The 17,874-nt window shown below is 36.4% G+C and overlaps 1 non-coding gene across 1 annotated transcript; it reads right to left on the reverse strand.

Annotated features, from left to right (window-relative positions):
• Positions 1 to 12,576: 12,576 nt before the first annotated feature.
• Positions 12,577 to 12,683, reverse strand: LOC131178216 (small nucleolar RNA R71). Its single transcript, XR_009147349.1, has one exon. It is a non-coding gene; the product is annotated as a small nucleolar RNA R71 (small nucleolar RNA).
• Positions 12,684 to 17,874: the final 5,191 nt, after the last annotated feature.

Genomic DNA, 17,874 nt, shown 5'->3' on the forward strand with positions numbered 1-17,874 from the left:
AGATACACACTTTCTCATGAATTTAGAGTCTAAGCTCTGATACCAACTTTGTCATGACCTAACTTTATGAGCTGGACTAGCACTAGGACTTGAGCTAGCGTAAAGCCCTCAAAACCCATAGTAAGCCTTACTATTCTCAAACAATGTACGAACCCAAATTCATGGCCCAACATGCAAAATAAAGTAAAATAAAATATTATAAATTAATTTGGGCTAATTTAACCCAATAATCATATGAAATTCAAAACTAGGAAAGTACAGCTCAACCTCGATACCAGCATGCATAAACCATTTAATACTATTAATTTTCATTAATTTATATAATAGTGACACAACGGAGTTCTAATAAATAAATAAATAAATATAATAAAAACTAAGAACTAAGAAGCACCACAACCTGCAGCAAAAAATGCAAGTTAGAACTGAAAATAAACTTGCTCCTCCTGCAACCTAGAAAAATATTTGAGCAGGAATGAGTATTCAACTCAAAGAGTTTAGATATTAATTATAGATTTAATATCTATAACTACTTAAAACTAGTGCAATTCTATCATGAAATGCACATCCAATAGATTCTAGCTGGAGAGAAAAAAAGGCTAGCTAGCACTGGTCACCTGTAGACACACTGACATCTATCAAATAATTGACAGAATTAACTAATTAATTTAAACTATAGAAGCAAGAATAAATCCTAAGGTTGTCGGAATTTCAGCAAAGTCTCCTCTATAATTAGACTTAACCCCTTGCAATAAAACTTAACTGAAAGCAACAACATAGGGCCTCAGGCCCATAATAATAATTATAATGCCCATTTAGGGCCTACAAGAAACCTAATCTAAGTCTAGATCTCTAAACTTTAGTTATGTCCTTGACTCTTCTACTGTCCAAATAATTATTTCTAGGACTTTAAAAATTATAAAAAAAAATTCCTGGAGGTCCTCTACATTGTCCTTGTATTAATTAAATTCATTATACTTAATTTTTCTAAGCTAAAAATATTTTACATATTTATCAGCTAGCTTAATCAAGATAAAAACAACACAACTTGAGTTCGAGACTACCTTTGTAAATTCTACTACTCAGAAAGCATTCAGAACGTCTAAAAACATTGGATAAGATGTAAACATGACCACTTTCAGGGATGGCCTGCTAGGCGTCTAAAGTGAGCCAAAAACTCAATTTCGATTGCTGGTCAGCTATTGCTGATCCGATTACACCTAAATAAAGCTGATAAATTGTTAATAATTATCATATAATTATATTAGTTTACAGGCATCGAAAAAGCTTGAAAATCTCATTGAGTGATTTGGATCATTTGATGATTGCCTTTTCTAAATGGTATCTGATCGGGGTGAAGTTAGTCCCATCTCAAAGGTTTCATCACTCTAAGTTCATCAGTGGTCTCAAATCATCCATCCAGTGGCTGGATCAGCTGAAATCTGATCAAAAAGCTTGAAAAAGGCCCATTTTCTCTCTCTTATTTTCTCGTTCCTTTGGCCACCGTTTTCAGTGAGGTTGGTCGAGTTTTGAAGCTCGGTTCACAAGGATTCTTGTGCCACTGAGATAGCTGAAAAATCCTATCGGACAGCACTAAAATGATGCTCCAAAGTTATTGCCTTATGTGCGTGAGCACCCCTTTTTTCTCTCTACATCCTATGTGTTGTTGGCCGAATTTTGGGTACCTGCCACCCCTTACGCTATCACCGGTCAGTGCAAGAGAGGTTTGGGACTCACCGACTAGCATTGGTTGGGTGGCTTGCTAGAAAAAAAAGGAGAAAAGGAAAGAAAAGGGGTAGGGAGAGGACAGAGAATGAGGGAAGGGGGGGAATCTGCTATAGCTATTTTTTTTATTCATTTTCTACACACTTTCTATGCACACTGCTAAGGAAATTGTTTCCTATTATCCATCATTTCATGTACTATTTGATAATTTGAAATCTGACTAATCTACCATGGAAGAAAATATTAAGGGGATTACTTATATCATCTTATTGAGCATATCATAAGGGTGAATGGGCTCATTCAATAAATAATATGGGACGGAGAGCTCTTAACTGATAGATTGAGATATATGGCTCTTAAGTCATCTTTAAGTTCTATTAATGAGAGGGGTATACTAGAAATGTTATGGTATAAATTGGAAGATACTGGTAGACCATCATATAGACAATTAGTTCAAGACTTTGTGAAAGAGTATGCTAGTTGGGTAACAAAGAGGATAATGTGTCCTTTGATTGGTATATCTATGCGCGATAGCAACCAACATGCTTTTGTAAACCCAAAGCTTCCCAAACTTGACTACCAATTGAAGAAAGAGGTGTTTGATGAACTCAGCTGATTATGTCCTGTTAACTGAATTGTTATATAGACCTTGTAGCAATTTTTCTTATTTTTAAATTCCAATAAGTTAGGTTTGTATTAATTATAGTGTTATTGCTTAATATAATACATCCATGAAAAACTGTGTCTGTTCTTAATATATGTAATGGAAAGATGCATAATTTATATAATGTATTTACTTTGTGAATTTTTTAATACTTAGTATAGGAATGGATGTAGAAAGACAATCAGGAGATTACAGTATGCCAGGAATGATTAATCCCCAACTCCTAAAACATTAGGCAGACCATCGATTTGAGAAAATATGGAATGGTACACTAGAAAATGAGGTGTTGGCATGTAGAAGGCAGGGCAACATTTTGCATGCTAATATTGATGATTGAATAATTCCATATTTATGGGATAGTTGATTTTTTGGCATTGCATGATTAGGATTTTTTTTTACTCGATTGGCACATTATCAGTGCATTTGTAAAGCCTTGGAGACCAGAGACTCATACTTTTATAATGCTAATTAGAGAGTGTGCAATCACACTCCAAGATGTAGGTATTATTACTAGTTTACTTGTAAATGGTGATGCTGTGACTGGGGTATCTCGAGCTGATTGGCCAGAGCTTTGTGAAATTCATATTGGAGTTAGACCCCCCTAAAATATGGTGAGAGGAAATACTCTAAAATTGTTATGGCTTGCTGAGGAGTTTGGAGTTGTTCTTGACAATGTTAATGAACTTACTCTATTAAGGCATACAAGAGTATACATATTATGAATGATAGGATCTTTATTCCCGAATAAGTCAAACTCACATATTAACCTTATGTTCGTACCACTTTTGGAGGATATGAGGGAAGTTGGCCGATACAATTAGGGAGGAGCCTGCTTAGCCTTTACGTATCATGAGCTATTTCATGTTGCTATGATGGAAACAAAGGAGATTTTCAACCCACTATTTATATTGCAAATATGGGCTTGGGAGCGATTTAAAATAATTTCTTGTTCTTTACCTAATCCATCAATACTTGTAAATGCACCACTGGGTGTTACGTAAGTACATTACCTTATTTGTTTTTTTTTTTGCTCATTATGTTGCTTAATATATGATGTTCACTGTGCATTAATATGCTTATAAAATCGCTGGTGGAGTGAAAATAGACAAATAAATGAGGTAACAACCCATGTGTTGCATTAAATCTGATACAATATTAATCGGATACAACTGCAAGATGTACCCATTTTCAACTTGCACTTTTATATTACATGTTTTGTTTTATTCTATAGTTTGAGCCTGCACTCATAAACTTTAATTTTTGTTTATTTTTAAATTTACAGATAAACTAAGAGCCATACAATGATTAACTAAGAGCCATACAATGATTAACTTTTAGATGATCTCCTGCTAATGTGTGTATAAGGCGAGGGAATATGGAATGCACTAGTGCCATTGATATGCTTCCATATCGTGAAGTGGCACTAGCTAGATAGAGTACTTAGGCAATTTGGCCTGGTTCAACCTTTTCCATACCCTCAAAGGTAAATAGATGCCCTCTACAATATCACTCTCTGACAAAGTAAGAGTAATTGGGTTCAACACCATGCAAATTATATTGATTGGTGGAATAGGCGAGATCAATTCATTATTCATGGACAATTGACATCAGATCCACTCCACCACCATTTAGAATATATGGAATGATACCATCAAGTGGCAAGAAGGTGGATATCTATTAGTGGGGTAGCTGTTGGTTCGATTGTAATTATTAGTATAATCTTTTTGATTACATTTATATTAGTATGATAATTAATAATGTAACAATAATATGTTTATTTTTTTTAGTACTTATTATATTCAATGTTGTTTACAAGAGGACAAAATCGAGGAATCCTTAATAAGATTAGAAAGTCCTACAAATGAAAATGTATCGCATGTCAAGTGTGCACTGAGAAACAAGTTGAATGCTCTTGAACAAGAGAGTTGAGTATGTCAAATGCCACCTCCACAAGCCACACTACCATCAGCAGTTGTCCTTGACGGCTTGCAAGATGACTAACCAGAGGAATAATCAGAGCCAACCCATCGATGCCATCAACCACAAGCTGCTCAATCGAGAGAGCATCTAATCTGTCCCATTTCTATGGGGTCTAATGTTTTACCACCCTCCTTCTATTCGGGTTCAACCCATACTGTTTTGCAAATGATACTGAAAATGAGGTTGGACTATTAACATTCTTGACTCCATTTCCTAATGTTGTCCCCTCATAGAACACTAGTTGGGTGCCATCCCTATCCATAGCTACCCCATCAGCAACATGGATGCTATTTACATCTCATATTTAGACAGTGCATGACAAAACAACATTTGATTTTATTGAGACTCAACAGCAGTCTCAAATGCCTTTCAACGTCATGTTCGCTCCATTTGGAAGACCATCCAACATTGGGCCTTCATAATATAGTTTTATTCAGTATGGTGGGTATGCTATTCATCATGAGTTTGTGCCTCATCAATTTAGAGCCCTTGGCCAAATCCCTTCTATTATGGGTTTATTTAGCCACCATGATGGAAGTGCCATGCATTATAATGCAGGGGAATCACTGGGAGGATAACATAGTCAATCTGAAGTGCAATTAATGATGACACCCAACCATCCCCATGGGATGTCACATCAAGATGATCATCAGGAAGAGGATCGATAAAATCGATTGCTTTGCCTTAGAAGAAACATAAGGCGACCAGGGTGTGGAACATGATTGAATTGAAATTAGTTTTAATTTAAAATATATTAATTCAATTTGATAGTCATGTGTTTTGTTATATTACATTATTTGTATTGAACTTTTTCTTTCACTAGGACAATGATTATATTACTATAATGCTTGACTTTTTCACTACATATGAAATCAATTGACTTACATGATGGAATGAAACAATCATCCTGCAACTCACTTTCTAACATCAAATAGTAAATTGTACTAAAACTTTTATTCATAAAAAATTGTATCATATATTATACATTTTAATTAGTTAAATAAGTTTTAAACCACTTTAAATAAGAATAAATTCCATTCATTAACATGCTTTTACTGCAACAATCAAACATTGCAATTTTTACAAAAACCAATAAAAATAATAAATTCATTGCTTCATGAAATCTTTTATTGCGCAAAATATTAGGTGAACTGTCCATAAAAGCCATTACAATAAACATAAACAATACACATCCAGTGAACCACTCGTATAAATATCCAATTCAATAACTATTCATTGACTATGCATATTTTATCTCGTTATGCAACTTTTTTTCCCTATTTCACCTCACATGTTAAATGTTGTGCCTTTACTATTATATAAAGGTTTGTTTGGTGCTATACTTTGCCGTCAATACACAATGGAAGGCACTTCTACAAATAGTAAAGGTAGGAGGTGGCTTCTCCCCCCTTTTATTGATGATTATCGCAAGGAGAAAAATTCAGATTGTAAGGAGTATTATGTTGGTCTTCAACAGGAACGGAGTTTTCAAGTTGCTGAATCGAAAAGATTGGTTACTTAAATAAGGTCTTTAAGAGGTGTGATAAAAAATCGTCGATTGCTTACGATGAACAAATCAAATATCCAGACATATGAACTTGCAGTTAGAAGGATAAGTGAAGAAAATAATAAGCTTTTGCTACGTATAAGCAGGTACTATATGCTTAAGTTAGCAAAAGAACTAATAACAATTGTTGGTCATGAATTATCTTTAAATGAGATTAATAATATTATGACATCACTAGTATATGCATCAAACTATTACATGTCTGATGAAGATAGTGAATAATAAAGTATTCTTAAATTTGTACTATAACTCAAGCTAATTTAATAAATGTTATGATTAATGAGCCAATTTCACGCTTCACTTTTATAGAGAATTTCCTATTTAAATTATGTTTTTACAATAATAACTAACGTAATTGTAAATTATCTATCCTAAATTCTAAACACCAAATATTATGTAAAAAATATTAACCATTTTTTATTTTTTTTTTTAAATTATACTTTCATTCAACAAAACTAGCCATATAAAAATTGTCCACCAAATGTATCCCATGATCTAATTAATTAATTAAAATAATATACTTTCAAATGCATTATTTATTAAAATAAAGAAGTATTAATCTACTTTTTAAAATTTATGCAATAATTACTCCATGTGTGACCTAAAAAATCAAACAACTCTTTACTAAATTTTATAATACAGTGCAACAAATTTGAATAAAAAATAATTATATACCTTAATTTTCAATTCTTTCCACAAAGTGTAGCCCAAAACTTATTAATTATGAAAGGCTTGTTGAGATGTGAAAATGGGACAATGGGGATAAGAAGATAGTTGTATTTAAAGGGAGGGTTGGATGCTACTAATACAAGTTTCAATGTAGCTGGACCAATTCAAAATTTTGAACCGTGATAAGCTCGGGCACCATTCATTTTACCACCATATAGGGGATCAATTTGTAATTCAATTATGGGTGCCATTCATATTAGCGCCCCTCCAAGGGCCATTTTAAAATTTTTAAGGACTATTTTGAATTGTGATAAGCTTCAATGCCATGTGATGGATTTATTTAAAATTCAACCTTGGGTGTATTCATATTAGCTCCCACTAAGGACCATTTTGAAATTTTCAAGCCCCACATAAGGATCGTTTTGAAATTTTTAAGGTGGGCAACATTCAAATTAGTGCCCCACCTTCTAATTTGTAAAGGACCATTTTGTAATTTTCAAGGTGGGCGCCATTCATATTAACTCTTCTAATTTTTAAAGGACTATTTTGTAAGTCTCAAGGTGGGCACTAATATGATTAATGCCCCACTTTTGTAATTTTTAAATGCATTTCTGCAAATTCTCTAGGCCCCACTTACACGCCATTAATATTAGCACCTTATTTAGCTCATTTGTAGATTCTTTGCCCATTTTACCCATTAAAATGCATGGACATGATTTTGCAAGAGAATGTGTGTGTAATAGCCGAACCGTTATTTATACTAGCACTCCACATGAAAAATGCTACTTTTATATGCATTTTAACAAAAAATGCTACTCAAAATAGTGTCCACTTTTGTAAAAATTACATCTCAGCAACGTTTGACCCCTCTTGGTAAATAAGTTTCTACTCACCCTAATTGAAAAAAATATTTCTTCATTTACACCCATTTGGAAAAAAAAGCCCAAGAATGGAATTACACTAAAAACGATGAAAGGTTTAGAGGGCAGTTTAGTCTTTTTACAAAACTCTAACAGCAGAAATGCTTGATAATGGGTGGAACGATCAAATAGTTATCGTCACAAAATATAAGGATATTTTAATGAGTTTTTAAAAATACAAAGATTGAGTAATTAATAATGGCAGTATTTGAGGACTAAATTGTAAATTTCCCTTCTTTGAAACCTTCAAATAACTTAAAAAATATTTGCCTTTTTGCTAAACATTAAAAAAGATATGAAAATTTAGAAACCCAAAAAAACTTTGCTTTAAAAAATTTTACCTTAATCTCCCTCCTCTCAAACAAAGTGTAATGAGAGGTTTTATTAGCGCTCCCCTAAAAACTTTTTTACATCCTATTTGGCTATAGCTTATATTTTAGAGGCCATTCATAGACCCGTTATTCAGTGGTTCAAAATCCAATTGGTCCAACTTAAATATGAGACTATTGATCAATTCATAATTTTGAATAGACTCAAAACTAGACCAATTACATGTGAAATTATTTGTAAGATATTTGCGAATTGTTATTACAAGTGATATTTCGGTTTTTTTTTTAAAATTTTTTAATTTAATAATAATTACAATATTGTTGATACACTTGAATTGTATAGATATTTTTTAAGCACAATTGTATACTATCTCATAGCATTTAGGTAAGTAATCTCATGCATAGTAGTTGATTTCATTAGTTTTTTTAAATTCTATGGTCAAGCTCCTAATTCCATGTTTTCTGCATCATTTTAGGTATTTGAGTGAAGCCCTGGAGCATAGGAGTGCAAAGGGAAGCTTGGAGAGTTCAAAAGACTGAGAAGTGCTGCTGACACAAAGTACACGGGTCATGTTAGCAAAGCCACAGACCTGTGTAACATTCTGCCAGATGAAAGCTAGAGAGCCAATGGAGAAACAAAAGTACACGGGTCGTGTAATTGGACCTGTGTAATCTGCAGGGACCCGTGTAAGTCTCTGCCGAGCACAAGCTTGAAGAATTTTCTGAAAACAAAAGTACACGGCCCTTGTAACCAGACCCGTATAGCCAACGTAGACTAGTGTAAGTCTCTGTACCAATGCAAGACTCCACAATTTCGCTCCAGTAAGTTACATGGCCTGGGGCCGTGTAGTAACACACTAGCCATGTACCATGCGGCAGCCAGTTTTCTAACCCAAATTCTCGCTCTTGTTTACTGATTCAAATTAGACTCCTAAAGCTTTTTGGACTCAAAATGACCTAACCCTAGAACATCCATTATAAATAGAAGCAGAAAAACATCCAAGGGGGGGATCAATCCTTTTATAGCACTTTTAGGAGTTTGAAAGAGGACTCGCCTCTGCACTCTCACCAGCCGTCTTGAGGAAAAGAATATCAGTATCAAGAGGAGTTTTTCAGTCAAAGTTCCACATGATCAAAGCTGCAAGCCCTCTTCAGTTCTTTCATTCTATTTCTTTAAATGAATTTTTATTGTTTTATTTCTTCTAGATGATTTCTTTTTATTGTCTTTACTTTTTTTTATCATGATGTTTGCTGAACTCACCATGAGTGAGTAGTTTTCATATTCTGGAATTGGGAGAGTAATGCTTGTAATTATTATTATGGATAAACATTAAGTTTTATTTATTGGATTTGAGATTTGTTCCTTGATTTAATTTCTTGTGATCTTAATGCATGCTATGTATTGGTACCCACTTAGTATTGATTATAGATATTAATTAAAGGACTAAAAGTTAAAGATTAATATTAGAAAATCAAGATTTTGAACCTAGGAATTTTGACCTAGACATAGGCTGATACCTTTGTGGAATTTCAAAATTGGTCAAAGACCTTAGAGGGTTTTAATTAATTTGATCGCCATGAAAGTCGAGTTTAAGTTAATTAAAATACACCCTAGGTGCCTTGAGAGAGGACTTAGGATACCTTAGGACTAATTTCCATCAAGGCAAATGATCTTAATCCAGTAAATAAATAAGATAACATCCATAGTAAGTTTCAAGTGTGACGGAATTGTTTCAAAATAGATTGTTTTGTTTTAAGTTTATCATTCTAGTGTTTGAAATAAACAACCTTCATTTCCTCAGTATTCGATAGCCTAAATAGTCAAAATTACTGTGTAGATTGGTACTTACTAATCAAATTCCTCGTGAAAATGATACTTTACTCATCACTTTATTACTTGTTAGCGATCCATGCACTTGTGGGGTTGTAAAACTAGCGAATTTGTCACCGTTGCCTGAGATTTTAGCTTCAGTAATATCGAGCAATAGGCAATTTAGTTGATTTAGGCAACTATATTCATTATTTGATTTGTTTTATTTCTTCTCTTTTCTCTCAGGTACCTGACCTGGTATATGACCAGAACAAGGCCAGAAGAAGAAATCCGGAGATAGACAGAACTCTGAGAGCTATCAGGAGGGAAAGGAAACACCAAGAGCATGATCGAGAAGATCCTGAAATTCCAACCATGGCTGATAGTAATGACAGGCTAAGACTCTTGAGAGACTACGGAGCTCCATTTGTCCAAGGATTTCAGCCTAGTGTCATAAGACCCACAGTGGAAGCCAACAACTTTGAGTTAAAACCAGCATGGCTTCAAATGATTCAACAAACCCAGTTCGGAGGTTCACCAACAGAAGATCCACACTATTACCTTCAGTGCTTTCTTGCCCTATGTGATACATTCAAGATGAATGGAGTTTCTGATCAAGCCATAAGACTCAGGGCATTCCCATTCTCCCTTCGAGACAGAGCAAGGAAGTGATTACTTTCTCAATCAGCTGGAACATTCACCACTTGGGAAAACCTCTCACAAGCTTTTCTAGTAAGGTATTTCCCACCTGTAAAGACTACAAGATTGAGGCTTGAGCTCAACACCTTCAGACAAAAGGAAGGTGAATCACTCTATTATGCATGGGAAAGATAAAAGGACCTGCAGAGGGAATGTCCACACCATGGCATAGAGGATTGGCTACTAGTGCAAAATTTCTATAATGGCTTACTACCCTCTATAAGGAGCACAGTAGATTTAGCTGCAGAAGGTGACCTAATGGAGAAAACAGTGACATAAGCACTTGAACTTCTAGAGAGGGTGGCATACCATAATTATGAGTGGTCAAATGAAAGAGGAAATGCAAGGAGAACGGCAGGGGTCCTGGAAGTGAACGCCCTAAGCATGATAAATGCTCAATTTGATCAGCTCACAAAGAGACTCGACAGAATGCAAGCCAACACAGTTGGTACAGACAGTCAACATAAGGACAACTATGGAGGAGGATACATGAGTTCAAAATATAACAGCTTCAATGAACCTCCCACAAAACAGATGTGAATAATGGAGGAAACTTCAACCAGAGGCAGCCCAACAATCCATATTCAAACACTTACAACCCTAGATGGAGGAACTACCCAAATTTCTCATGGTCCAATCAGCAGAATCAGCCAATAAACAAACAACAGGGGTATAAACCACCAGCACCCCCTGGATTTCAGAACAGAGGCCAAAACTTTACACAGTCACCACCGTCTCCTCAACCTCAACAGCATGAACCGAAGATGACTATGGAATCCATGATGGAAGGTTTCCTAGTAGCTCAACAATAATATAATAAATTGATTAAATAGCTGACTTCCAGAATGGACCAACTTGCTACCCACCATAAGATGCTAGAAAAACAAATTGCTCAACAAGTAGGTTCTTCAAGTAAGGTTACAAGTAAACTGCCTCGTCAACCAGAGATGAACCCAAGCGAACATTGTAAGGAAGTTACACTGAGGAGTGGGAGAACTCTAGTATAACCAGAGGTAGAACCGACAGAGGAAACCACTTGAAACGTAAGTGGTACATATTCATTACCCGGTCAACACCAAGGAGGCGAAACTCAATCCTGCCCCTGTCCTCCTTGTTGGCAGGCCATAAGGTGGCTTTAAAGCTACCCAAAAATTATAGTGTGGTGTCTTTGTAGGCCGAGAATTGGAGTTGGGTAAACCTTGTCCACCCAATACTGTCAAGTAGCCCATTAATTTCATCTTGCAACCCGATTTGCTCCAAAAGCGGAAAATCCATGTACTTGATGGAGGATATTTTTTGGGCGTGAAGTCTGGTGCACATTGCTTTGTGGGCATCATCACGAAACCCCCAAGGAATGGAGATTTTAGGTTATTGAGCGGGTTGTGGCTGTGGTTGTGGTCGTGGTTGAGATTGGGCTTATTGAGATGGTTGGGGAATGGTTACCGTCGTTCTTGGACGTTAGGTTGGAGGCTGGGGTGGAAAAGGTAAGGATTCTCCTCTTTGCCTTGAAAAAGAGTCGATCCTTCTTGCAGATCTCTTCGCAGGAGCCATGGATGAGTTTTTAGCGCCATTGCCGAGGATTTTGGTTTTAGTAGTATCAAAGATAGGCAATTTAGCTGATTTAGGCAGTTATATTTAGCTGATTTAGGCAGTTATATTTATTATATAATTTATTTTACTGGTTATATTTTTCTTCTTTTCTCTCAGGTGCCCAACCTAGTATATGACCAGAACAAAGCCAGAAGAAATTTTAGACTGTGATCCGGAGATAAACAGAACTTTGAAAGCCATCAGGAGAGAAAGGAAACATCAAGAGCACGGTCAAGTAGATCCTGAACTTCCAACCATGGCCGATAATAATGATAGACCATGGCTCTTGAGAGATTACAAAGCTCCATCTATCCAAGAATTTTAGCCCAGTATCAATAGATCCACAGTGGAAGCCAACAACTTTGAATTAAAACCAGCATGGCTCTAAATAATTCAACAAACCCAGTTTGCAGGGTCACCCGCAGAAGACCCGCACTATGACCTCCAATGCTTTCTTGCCCTATACGACACATTTAAGATGAATGGAGTGTCTGATCAAGCAATAAGACTCAGAGCATTCCCATTCTCCCTTCGAGACAGAGCAAGAACCGGCTGAAACGTTCACCACTTGGGAGAACCTCTCTCAAGCTTTTCTAGCAAGGTATTTTCCACCTGTAAAGACTGTAAAACTGAGGCTTGAGCTCAACACATTCAGACAAAAGGAAGGAGAATCACTCTATGATTCATGGGAAAGATATAAAGACCTACAGAGAGAATGTCCACACCATTGCATAGAAGATTGGTTATTAGTGCAAAGTTTCTATAATGGGTTACTACCCTCTACAAGGAGCCCAGTTGATTCAGCTACAGAAGGTGATCTAATGGAGAAAACAATGCCACAAGCACTTGAACTTCTAGAAAGAGTTGCATATCATAATTATGAATGGTCAAATGAAAGAGGAAATGCAAGGAAAACTGCAGGGGTCCTGGAAGTAGATGCCTGAAGTATGATAAATGCTCAATTTGATCAGCTCACAAGGAAACTAGAAAGGATGCAAGCCAACGTAGTTGGTACAAATAGTCAACATGAGGACAGCTATGGAGGAGAATACATGAGTTCAGAATACAACAATTTCAATGAACCCTCCTCAGAACAGATAAACTATATGAATAATGGAGGAAACTTCAATCAGAGGCAGCCAAACAATCCATATTCAAATACTTACAATCCTGGATGGAGGAACCACCCAAATTTCTCATGGTCCAATGAGCAGAACCAGCCAATAAACAAGCAATAAGGGTATAAACCACCAGCAACTCCTGGATTTTAGAACAGAGGTCAAAACTTTGCACAACCACCACTACCTCTCCAACCTTAACAACCTGAACCGAAAATGACTATGGAAACCATGATGGAAGGATTCTTAGCAGCTCAACAACAACAAAATGAATTGATTAAACAGCTGACTTCCAAAATGGACCAACTTGCTACTCACAATAAGATGCTAGAGAATCAGATCGCTCAGCAAGCAAGCCTTCAAGTAAGGCTACTGGCAAAATGCCTAGCCAACCATAAATGAACCCAAGGGAGCATTGTAAGGCAGTTACACTAAGGAGTGGGAGAACTCTAGTACAACCAGAGGTAGAACCGATAGAGGAAACCATAGAAAATTCTGTTGGCCAAGCAGAGAAAAATGAGAAAAAAGTTAAGAAAGATCAGGAAGAGGAAGCAAGGAAGACAAAGAAATTACCAGAGCCATACCAGCCCCTACCTTTTCCTCAGAGATTTCAAAAAGCCAAATTGGACAAGCAGTTTAGGAAGTTTTTGGAAGTTTTACAAAAACTTTACATCAACATCCCCTTCACTGAAGCACTTTCTCAGATGTCATCCTATGCAAAATTTCTTAAGGAAATTCTATCAAAGAAAAGAAAGCTAGAAGACTATGGAACAGTAGCTCTAACAGAGGAGTGCAGTGCCATACTGCAAAATAAACTGCCTCTAAAGTTGAAAGATCCAAGAAGCTTCTCCATACCTTGCCTCATTGGTGACAAGAAAATAGACAAGGCCCTCAGCGATCTTGGAGCAAGCGTCAGTTTAATGCCTCTATCAATATGCAAAAAGCTGGAGATTGGGGAACTGAAACCCACAACAATCTCATTGCAATTGGCTAATCGATCTGTTAAATATCCTGTAGGAATACTTGAGAACATTTCGATCAAAATGGGCAAATTCTTCATTCCAGTGGACTTTGTTGTCCTTGAGATGGAAGATGTTAAAATTCCTATCATCTTGGGAAGACCATTCTTGGCAACCGCCAGAGCTATCATACACGTCAAAAATGGGTGACTAACTCTCAAGGTAGGAGAAAAAGAAGTGGATTTTAACTTGTTCGATACAATGAAACACAAATTTGAACCTGATGAATGCTTCAAGGTTGACATAATTGACGAACAAGTTGAAAAAGAATTTCATATGACGCATCCTAAAGATCCTCTTGAAGCATGTATTGTGCACAGCCACACAGTAGATGATGAAAATACAGAAATAACAGCCTATGCACAATAGTTAGCAGCTCATCCACCCCTACCATTAGCTAAAGCTTCCGAGATGGAGGAGTTTAAGGAGGAATAAACCAAAGGTAAGCTCTAGGAAAATGCCAAATAGGTAGAGCTTAAACCTCTCCCATCTTCACTAAGGTATGCATTTCTGGACTCAAATTCTAAATATCCTGTTATAATCAATGCTAGCCTGTCTAAGTTAGAAGAGGAAAAACTACTAAGAGAACTTAGGATCCATAGCAAAGCCATAGGGTATAAAATAGAAGACCTAAAGGGAATCAACCCTTCGATTTGCATGCATAGGATACCCATGGAAGAAAACAGTGAACCCACAATCGAACAACAAAGAAGACTTAACCCAAACATGAAAGAAGTAGTCAAGAAAGAAATTTTAAAACTATTAGATGCAGGTATTATATACCCAATATCTGATAGTAAATGGGTTAGTCCAGTACATGTAGTTCCTAAAAAAGGTGGGACAACTGTTATCCAAAATGCAAGCAATGAACTAATCCCTACTAGAGTAGTCACTGGTTGGCGGAATGTGCATAGATTATAGGAAATTGAACAGTGCTACCAGAAAAGACCATTTCCCTCTCCCCTTCATTGACCAAATGTTAGAAAGGTTAGCGAAACACTCTTATTTCTGTTATTTAGATGGGTATTTGGGATTCTTTCAAATTTCTATTCACCCAGAAGACCAAGAAAAGACAACATTCACTTATCCCTATAGAACATTTGCATATAGAAGAATGCCTTTTGGTCTTTATAATGCCCTCGCCACCTTTCAAAGATGCATGATGGCTGTCTTTTTCTGATTATATTGAAGATATCATGGAAGTTTTTATGGATGATTTTTCTGTCTATGGAACTACTTTTGATGATTGCCCAGTTAATTTATCTAAGGTGTTGCAAAGACGTGAAGAATCAAACCTGGTCCTAAATTGGGAAAAATGCCACTTCATGGTAAGGGAAGGCATAGTTCTGGGACATTTGATATCAGAAAAAGGAATTGAAGTTGATAAAGCAAAAATTGAGATCATTGAAAACATGCCACCCCCAATATTAGTCAAGGGAGTGTGAAGCTTTTTGGGACATGCAGGATTCTATAAGAGATTTATCAAGGACTTTTCCAAAATAGCTAAGCCACTTACTAACTTGTTAAATCAAGGTGTTCCCTTTGATTTTGATGAAAATTGCCTTGTTTCCATTAACAGGATCAAAGAAGCCCTGATATCAGCACCAATAATACAGCCACCAATTTGGGAGCTACCATTCGAGGTTATGTGCGATGCGAGTGACTTTGTAGTTAGAGCAGTGCTCGGGCAAAGAAAGGATAAAAAGCTCCATGCTATTTATATGCTAGCAAGACGTTAGATGATGCGCAAATCAATTATGCCACCAAAGACAAGGAATTCCTAGCAGTGGTGTTTACAATGGACAAGTTCAGATCTTACCTCATTGGGTCAAAAGTCATTGTATTCACAGATCATCCTGCAATCCGTTACCTTTTGAATAAGAAGGAAGCAAAACCAAGGCTGATTCGATAGATCCTACTCTTACAAGAATTTGACCTTGAAATAAAAGATAAAAAGGGATCCGAAAATGTAGTAGCTGACCATCTTTCCAGACTAAAATTGGAGTACATAGAGGACTTCGAAGATTTGCCGATTGATGATTCATTTCCTGATGAACAATTACTTGCATTCTCCAAGGCTCCATAGTACGCTGACTTTGTTAATTTTCTTGTATGCAGGATACTGCCTCCAAACATGACTTACCACCAAAGGAAGAAATTCCTACATGATGTGAGATATTACTTATGGGAAGAACCTCTACTATACAAGAGATGTAAGGATGGGCTGATAAGAAGATGCATACCAGAGGAAGATATGGAAAGTATCATTTATCACTGCCATTCATCACTATACGGAGGACATTTCGACACCTCAAAAACCGCAGCTAAGATTTTACAAGCAGGGTTTTACTGGCCACATTTGTTTAAGGACGTAAGATCCTTTGTGCTAGGTTGTAATCAATGCCAAAGAATAGGTAACAGTTCAAGAAGGAATGAAATGCCACTGCATGGTATACTTGAGATAGAATTATTTGATGTATGGGGAATAGACTTCATGAGCCCATTTCCCTTTTCCCATAGAAACAAGTATATTCTGGTTGGAGTTAATTATGTGTCAAAATGGGTAGAAGCAATTGCGACACCAACCAATGATGCTAGAGTGGTCATAAGATTCCTTAAGAAAAACTTCTTCACAAGATTTAGCACACCACGAGCAATAATCAGTAATGGAGGAAGTTACTTCTGCAACCAACAATTCGAAACACTACTGAAAAAGTATGGAGTGACTCACAAGGTGGCCACACCTTATCATCCTCAAACCAGCGGTCAAGTAGAAATATCAAACAGGGAACTGAAGCAGATTCTGGAGAAAACTGTAAACAGATCTAGGAAAGACTGGTGTATGAAGTTAGATGATGCACTTTGGGCATACCACACTGCATATAAAACCCTAATTGGCACAACACCCTTCCATCTGGTTTATGGAAAATTATGTCATCTCCTTGTTGAACTTGAGCATAAAGCTTACTAGGCAATTCAGATCTTAAACTTTGAGCTCAAACCTGCTGGTGAGAAAAGGCTCTTACAACTAAATGAGTTGGAAGAAATCTAATAGGATGCATACGAAAATGCCAAAATCTTTAAGGATAAAACCAAAAGATGGCATGACAGGCGCATAGCAAGGAAAGAGATAAAAGAAGGACATTTTGTCCTCTTATTCAACTCTAGATTGAAACTCTTTCCGGGGAAGCTGAAATCAAGATGGTCCCGACTTTTCAAGGTCACCCAAGTCTTCCCACACGGAGCAATAGAAGTGTGGAGTGAAACCTCAGGTGCATTTAAGCTCAATGGGCAAAGGCTGAAGCCTTACTTTTAAGGAGAACCCATAGAAACAGGAGTCAATTGCACTTTCGATCCTCCTACCGACAGACCATAAACAAGCAAAGTCCAGCTAAAGACTATAAACAAGCGCTTTTTGGGAGGCAACTCAAAAGTTTTTCTGAACTTTTTCTTTTCTTTTCTTGTTTTCCTTTTTTATATTAATTTTTGTTTCATACTCATTAGCATTTTATCTTGTAGGATTTTTGAAAAGGGGAATAGAGATCAAGAGAGGAAGGGAATCACCAAGTCAGAATCACAAAACGGAGAATTGAACAAAACCAGGGAAGTAACTTTATTGTTAATCTTTGCATCCATTTCATATGTTGTGATAATAATAATTTTCATTTGGGAAAGATTTGAAAAAGCAGAAAATTACACGGGTTGTGTACTGGTTTTACACGCACCATGTAACTTCCTAGAAGTCCATAAATTTCATGCAATTTCAACTCTTCGGGAGACAGAAAGT

This window comes from Hevea brasiliensis, chromosome 2 (assembly GCF_030052815.1).
Source record: "Hevea brasiliensis isolate MT/VB/25A 57/8 chromosome 2, ASM3005281v1, whole genome shotgun sequence".
NCBI classification, from domain to species: Eukaryota; Viridiplantae; Streptophyta; class Magnoliopsida; order Malpighiales; family Euphorbiaceae; genus Hevea; species Hevea brasiliensis.